Source organism: Capricornis sumatraensis, chromosome X, assembly GCF_032405125.1.
Source record: "Capricornis sumatraensis isolate serow.1 chromosome X, serow.2, whole genome shotgun sequence".
NCBI classification, from domain to species: domain Eukaryota; kingdom Metazoa; phylum Chordata; class Mammalia; order Artiodactyla; family Bovidae; genus Capricornis; species Capricornis sumatraensis.
Genome location: NC_091092.1, coordinates 114,302,741 through 114,309,912, shown reverse-complemented (window position 1 = coordinate 114,309,912; position 7,172 = coordinate 114,302,741). Strand labels below are relative to the sequence as shown.

Sequence of the window (7,172 nt, the reverse complement as noted above, 5' to 3'; positions counted from 1 at the left end):
TTTTAAATTAATTATTAATTAATTTTTATTTACCCTAGGACTTTTTTTCACACTGTCAACACTATATCAACAACAGTTGAGATGATAGCCATTATGTTCAATCATAGAGCAAGAAGCAGAAGCCTAATTTACTAATTATTCCACATCTGAAAGATGAGATTTGTACATGCTATCTAGTGCAGCTATTTTGTCAGGACTAAAGAAATGGGTATTTTAAGAATAAAGCTTGAAAACCAAATAGCTAAGATGTAAGTCATTCTCTTCATCCTCTAAGCTGTGAATTCTCTGAACAGAAGGACTCATAGGCATTACAGGAGTTACATAAGCAAGCATGTATGATTTGCTGTGGATATGCTGACTTAATTGGGCTGGCTAATATTGGGCTCTTTACTCCCCAGTTCCTGAGCACCTCACTAGTAGTAAGTTGGACCCTTCAGAAGGTGCATTATCTCTTTGGATCCACCTGGGCAACATTACCACAAAAAAATTTTACATAAAGAGCATTGCTTTCTCTATAAATGTTTCTTTTTACAAGCTTGCTGAGGTGCTTAAGTTCCACTTTGAAGAAGAATCAAATAACATATTCATGAAACTTTGGACTTCTATGTGTACCCTGTGCCACAGTGGTCATATGTTAGACTTCAGGAGGAAAGTCCTATGTACTCTACAAGTTATTCACCAAAGGTGAAGTGTTGTCAAAAGTAGCAGAGAGAAAAACACTTACGATCACAAGTAGTTACAAGTGTATGTTTCAGACAATTAGAAAACAATCTTCTAGCACAAAATGATCTTGATTTTCCCTCAGCAATAGTAGACATGTGGGAAAGCCTTTGAAATTTCCTTAGGCTCATATCTGGGAGAACTCCGTGTATGGCTGTACATAGGTGTAGAATATTGTTTGGCCTCTGGAAATGGAGCTTCTACCTTGGAGTATTTTAGGGTCATATTTTCCCAGGAAGGGCCTCCAAACACCTTTTATCTCTCCCCAGGAGAAAAAAAGTCCAACTATAGCAACTGCTTAGTCAGAGAAGCAACTGAATATAGGTACAGTCATGCGAAGCCAGTGCCAACAAATGTAATGCATAAACAGGAGAACATTTCAGCTGATGCCAGTTGCCATATAACTGAAGGAAAATCTCTTGGTAGTTTTTTGGGCAATGGAGCTAGGCACCAAGGTGGTTGAAGTATTTCTGATGACATTTTAAATATACATTGTTATTAATTTTAAGGAAAGATTAAGTGTGCTAACCATCACAGTTATTTTGATTTACAATGTGTTATGTATTATATATTGATACATTTATGTAATAAGTACATTAAATACTTTGCAGCAACTAGGAAGACTTCTAAGTTCTATATAAAATTATATAATAAATATAGTACAATACTTTTAGAACATTCCACAGTTTCAAATTGTAAATCAATCCAAGTTACTTTAACTCCCTTTATTAAATAAGGCAATCTGATAGGCTAAGCCATATCTAAAGTTTGCAGGTTCCAGAGAAAGCTGTAAATTAAGCTAGCAGAAAAATAATGTATGTTCTGTCCTCATACTGTGTACAGTAAAGAAATGACTGGTCTCCAGCCCAACCTCCTTTCCCTCTCCTCACCTTGGCTCTGTTTCAAAAGGGGTCACATAGTCACGTGAACACTCAACCCACATGTCCAATCTCCATCCTCCATCTACCTAACTCCTCTGCAAACAGCCACTTCTTAGCTAATTCTCAGACCCAGGGGTGCACATACCAGCAGCATTTCCACCCTAAAATGCATATAACCAATTAAAAAACCCATATACACCTTGGATGAAGAAGGAAATAGCAACTCACTCCAGTATTGTTGCCTGGAAAATCCCATGGATAGAGGAGCCTACTGGGCAACAAGTCCATGGGTTAAAAGAGTTGGACACGACCGAGCAACCCACACACACACCTTGGAAGCTGAAGCGTGGTCTAGAATGAGTTGAGAAAGACTTGAGTTCCAAGTGGACTGCTCACACTTGGCAGGGTCATAGTAGAGGGCTAAAGCAGGCCCTCAAAGGTACAGGGAACAAGGCAGGAGCTCTTCTTAGCTCTTTGTAACAATGATACAACTGCCCAAGTGGTTGCTTGAGCCAGTGGGAAATAACAACAGTAACAAGGATTCCAGCTCTCACACAGCTTGCAATTTAATTGATGGAATAAATTTCTTCTTATAAGAATGAGTACAACTCTCAGATATATCTTACCAGGAACTTAAAAGGAGTTGCTTAAGGCAACCTCTTTCAATACACAAAAACAGTGCTTCCTTTTAGGAAATACTGTAAGGGGGCTTTTCTTTGGAAACTTCCCTGTTGCTCACGTCCCTTCATTACATCTCCAATAACAGACACTCTTGAAAGGTATTCTTATCACCTATATCAGGAGTCATTACTTTTTTCTGTAAAGGACTACATGGTAAATATTTCCAGTTTTACAGGCCATATCTTATTGCATCTGCTGCAAACATTCAGCTCTGTCTCTGGAGTGCAAAAGCACATCTAGATAATACATAAACACATCAGGAATAGCCAGGCTCCAATAAAACCTTATTCACAAAAGCAGGCAGTGGACTGGATTAAGGCCCTAGGCCATAGTTTACATGATTTATATTATGACCAAATAAGGAAGAAAGATAGGAGTTGGAGGCAGGAAAAAAAAAAGAAAATCTCTGGGAAATAGAGCCAAATATACATACTCAAAGAAAGAAATATTCTTTAAAAAAGACACGAAAGAAGCTGTGTCATAGAATGATATACTGAAGGAATGATTGCAGGTGTGTGTGCATACACACACATGGGACATACAGAGAACAGCAATAGAAAGCATGATAGATAGAAGTACACAAATGCCAACATCTGATCCTATTCTTCAATTGTATTTACATACTTAAATATAAATTTATGGAAGAATATTGCAGTAAGTTATTTTAAATATTAAGCCAATTTCTAACATTTACTAACTAAACCTTTTCAAATCCGCTCTGCCTCATCTTAACTCCAATTTCATATTCTTAAAAAAAAGATGTTGTATTTTATTGCATAGAAAAGTAGCTATATTTTAAAATAGCATCTATTTATCACCTATGCGATATGTTATCAAAAACTTGCATTGCCTTTTTTAAATTTCAAAATGTGGTTCTAGCAGAAATTATCTTGGGGACTTGGTCTAATTTAATGGAAGGCCAGTTTGAGCCTGAAGAGCATAACATTCTCACCAGTGACCTGAACATCAAGGACGATTTTATTTCCTCTCTTGATTCAGGGAAAGAATTACTGGAAAAACACATAATTTGATTGAGGAAAATTTTACTGAAACTGGAATGATTTAAGTTTAGGATGCTTTCAACAATATTATGAACTTCAGCCATTGTTTGCTTTGCATTGGTTGCCTCTCTGCAGTCAGCCATAGCCGAGGTTTTCAAGGACATCTGGATTGTGGAAAACTTTAGCACATTTATCCTTGACATTTCCGTGAGGGGAAAATGATATTTGCTAATGTGAGAGCTTATTACACATTGCATTTTACCTTGAGAGAGTGTTGATTCTTTGTGATATGTGGATACTCATGAAAGTTACATTTGACAATAGAAGTTGTATTTTCAGTTTGCCTGCAACTGGAAAAATGTACTTTCCTGTAACTGGGGGAAGAGAGTGCTGCCTTTCTACACTGCTTCCCTAAAGAACTGATAGGATTTTGCGGACTGTCTCCACTAAGTGTTTGCATGCTTGCTTTCCCTTGGCCACACTCCTTCAATATTTGAGAACTACATATCAGAGCATTTTGCTATTCCCAGCGTAAAATATCAACTTCATTTGCTACATGTTGGACAGATGGAATGTTTGGGTCCTAAGACAGGGGGAAATACTGCTGTAGGAAAGAAAAGCTTAAAAAATAAATAGAAAAATCTAAGCCTAAGCCCAGGGTCCATCTTAATATCCAGTGATGTTAAACCCATTGTTAGGATTCCAGATTGTCAAAGTTGACAGGAACTTTTTTAAAAATCATCTCATCCAAATGCAACAGAGAAAAATGGAGGTGACTTATAAAAGGTCCTATTACTAATTTATAGAAGAAGACAAACAAATCTTAACCATCCCAGGATCCTTTCTACTTTGCTGTAACACTGCCTCCATTTTCCACAGTCTTTTCACAGTTCAATCTGTTCATTCCTTTAAAAATCATTTAGGAGAAGTCAGGAGAGTCTTCATTTTATCAACCTTGACCTTTCTGAGCATGGAGAGCACAAACAAGGAGTTATGTAACCTCTGAGCCTCAACTTCTGCATCTGAAAATTGAAAGAAAAGGAGCATTGTCCTGTGGAACAATACCTGATGGAAGAACAACTCCAAAGAGAAATCTGAAGAACATACGAGTTGCAAACTTACATCAGTAGAAGCTGAAGAGGGACAGGGAACTTCTGGTGAAGCAGAGAAAGCAAAAAACTCAGCACAGGGGACCAAAAGAAAAAGAGATACAAAAAATAGCACAGCTTGCGGTCCAGGAGACACATCACAACGCTGTGCCGGTGTGAAACCTCTGAAGACACCGACGCGGATCCCCATCCCCCCTCTACCTGAAGTCCTGCCGCCTGTCAACCTGGTCCACAGGGATGTCATTCGTGCTTGGTGCCAGCAGTTAAAACTGAGCACCAAAGGCCCGAAACTAGATGGATATAAACGACTCTGTGAATATGCTTACCCTCATCAAAAAAACATTCCTGCCACAACACAGGAGGCCAGGATCCTGTCACTATCGAAAAGGATAAAGATAGAAAAGGGGGAACTACCACTGGAATGCTCTGTTGAGAAAACATCTTCTGATGGGGCTGCTCCTCTTGCACGGGGGCCACCTGCCCTTGAGGGAGCTCCTCCGCCTCTTGAGGCAGTTGTATCAACTTCTGCCCTCGACTCAGAAGCTGTGTTTGCCTCCTGGAGCAGAATGACAGCCAGGGCTGTGAAGACGGAGTCAGTAGGATCACAAGAGACCTGTGGAATAAAGTATTAACAAAAAGCCTGCAGTGAGATCATAATACCAGTAAAAGGGTACAGCTATGATCATAATTAATGATAGAGAAGTGACTATAATCAACGCCACGGTGACTAGACAGCTGAACTCTGGGCCGCTCCACTCTCTCCATGCTTCCTGCTTCCAGGGTGCACAGCCTGCTTACAAGGTTACATGAAAAAAGAAAGCCTGTGAACTGATGGGAAACAGAAGCAGAAGTGACTGACTGTCCAAAGATGCCCAGCCCTAAGGGAGCAGAGGACGAATGAGACTGGGACATTTGAAAAATACTAAGTCACTGAATGGAATTAATTTGCTTGAAAATGCCTCAAGTAAATCTCTACATTGGACAAGATGGATCTTATAGGCAACAGTGGAAATTTGGTCATGTACACCTTAACCAGATACTCAACCTTATCATCACCAGGCATGGTACAAACAGAAATGTGTTTCCTGACGTGATACAATGTATCACTGACAATATTCTTGCCCCAAAGAATCTATTCACAGGGAAGCAATCAGTCATGATTATGCCTCTTGTCTCAGCGTAATTAGGTAGGCTTACCTTCATCGGGGTGTCAGTTACTTAGATGCACCCATCCATATGTAAATATTCACAGCCTATGCACTTAAGATGTCTATATTTTATGTGTATTTTATGTGTAATTTTTTAAGTGTTCCGGATTAACTGATACATTATAGTGTCTCTAGTAAAAAGGCAGCTAGAAAATTTTAAACTTAAAACTTTTATTTTAAAATAAAATTATCTAGGCCAGAGCAGGAGTGAGGCTGGACCAGGGCTGAGGCAGCCAAGGCCCCTCCTTCCCATATCAGCAGATCCTGCCCAGAGTATGGGGGACTGCTGTTGCAGGCAAGGGGGGCAGAGTATGACTGGGCCGAGACAAAGCTGTTTCCAGTACAAAGCAGGAATCGCAGCAAACACACCCGCGACAGAAGCACTATGGCATTACCTCTCCCTTCCGCTTAGCAGCCCCCAAGGAGACTAACTGCCTGCTTATACAAAAACTAGTGGAGACTCTGAAGCCCTTTGGGGTTTTTGAAGAGAAAGAGGAACTTCAGTGCAGGATTTTAATTTTGGGAAAATTAACCTGGTAAAAGACTGGATATGAGAAATCAGTGAAACCAAGAATCTTCCACAATCTGTAACTGAACATGCTGATGGGAAAATGTTTACACCTGGATCTTACAGATTAGGAGTATATACAAAAAAACTGCCAATATTGATGCATTGTGTGTTGCAACAAGACATGTTGATTGAAGTGACTTTGTCACCTCATTCTATGATAAGTTGAAATTGCAGGGAGAAGTAAAAGATTTAAGAACTGTTGAAGAGGCATTTATTTGTACCAGTTATCAAACTGTTTGATGGGATAGAAATTGATATTTTGTTTGCAAGATTAGCACTGCAGACTATTCCAGGAAACTTGGACTTAAAATATAACAGTCTGCTTAAAAATTTAGATATGTATAAGAAGTCTTAATGTTTGCAGGGTTTTGATTTTGTTGCAAATCAATGAAGTGGTTTTACGAGATGGTCTACATCTAGTATCAAACATTGACAACTTCAGGTTAACCCTGAGGGCTATCAAACTGGGCCAAATGCCACAACATCTACTCCAATATATCAGGTTTCCTCAGTGGTATCTCCTGGGATATGCTCGTAGCAGGAACTTGCCAGCTTTTTTCAAATGCAATAGCATCAGCTCTTGTACATAAATTTTTCTTGGTATTTTCTGAATGATATGTGTTTAGATTATATTAAAATAAAGTTGATTATAGACACTGAAAAAAAAATAAAAATCATTTAGTGTGGTGAAATATCACCTTATGTATATTAGGATGACTCTTATTAAAAAAAACATGTAAGTGTTGGTGAGGATGTGGAGAAAAGAGAAACTTAAACACTGTTGATTGGAATGTAAATTGGTACAGCCACTACAAAAAAACAGTATAGAGGTCAAAAAATATGAAAAATAGGTCTTACCATATGATCTAGCAATCCCACTTCTAGGTATTCATCCCAAGAAATTGAAGTTAGCATCTTGATGAGGTACTTGCACTCACATGTTCATGGAAGCATTAGTCATAACAGCCAAGACATGGAAGCAACCTAAGTATCTGTCAGTG

At 38.8% G+C, this 7,172-nt stretch overlaps 2 pseudogenes; both read left to right on the top strand.

Annotated features, from left to right (window-relative positions):
- The first annotated feature begins 1,157 nt into the window (after nt 1-1,157).
- LOC138071876 (developmental pluripotency-associated protein 4 pseudogene) lies at nt 1,158-5,024 on the top strand (annotated as a pseudogene).
- A 354-nt stretch (nt 5,025-5,378) lies between these two features.
- Nucleotides 5,379-6,786, top strand: LOC138071875 (poly(A) polymerase alpha pseudogene; annotated as a pseudogene).
- Nucleotides 6,787-7,172: the final 386 nt, after the last annotated feature.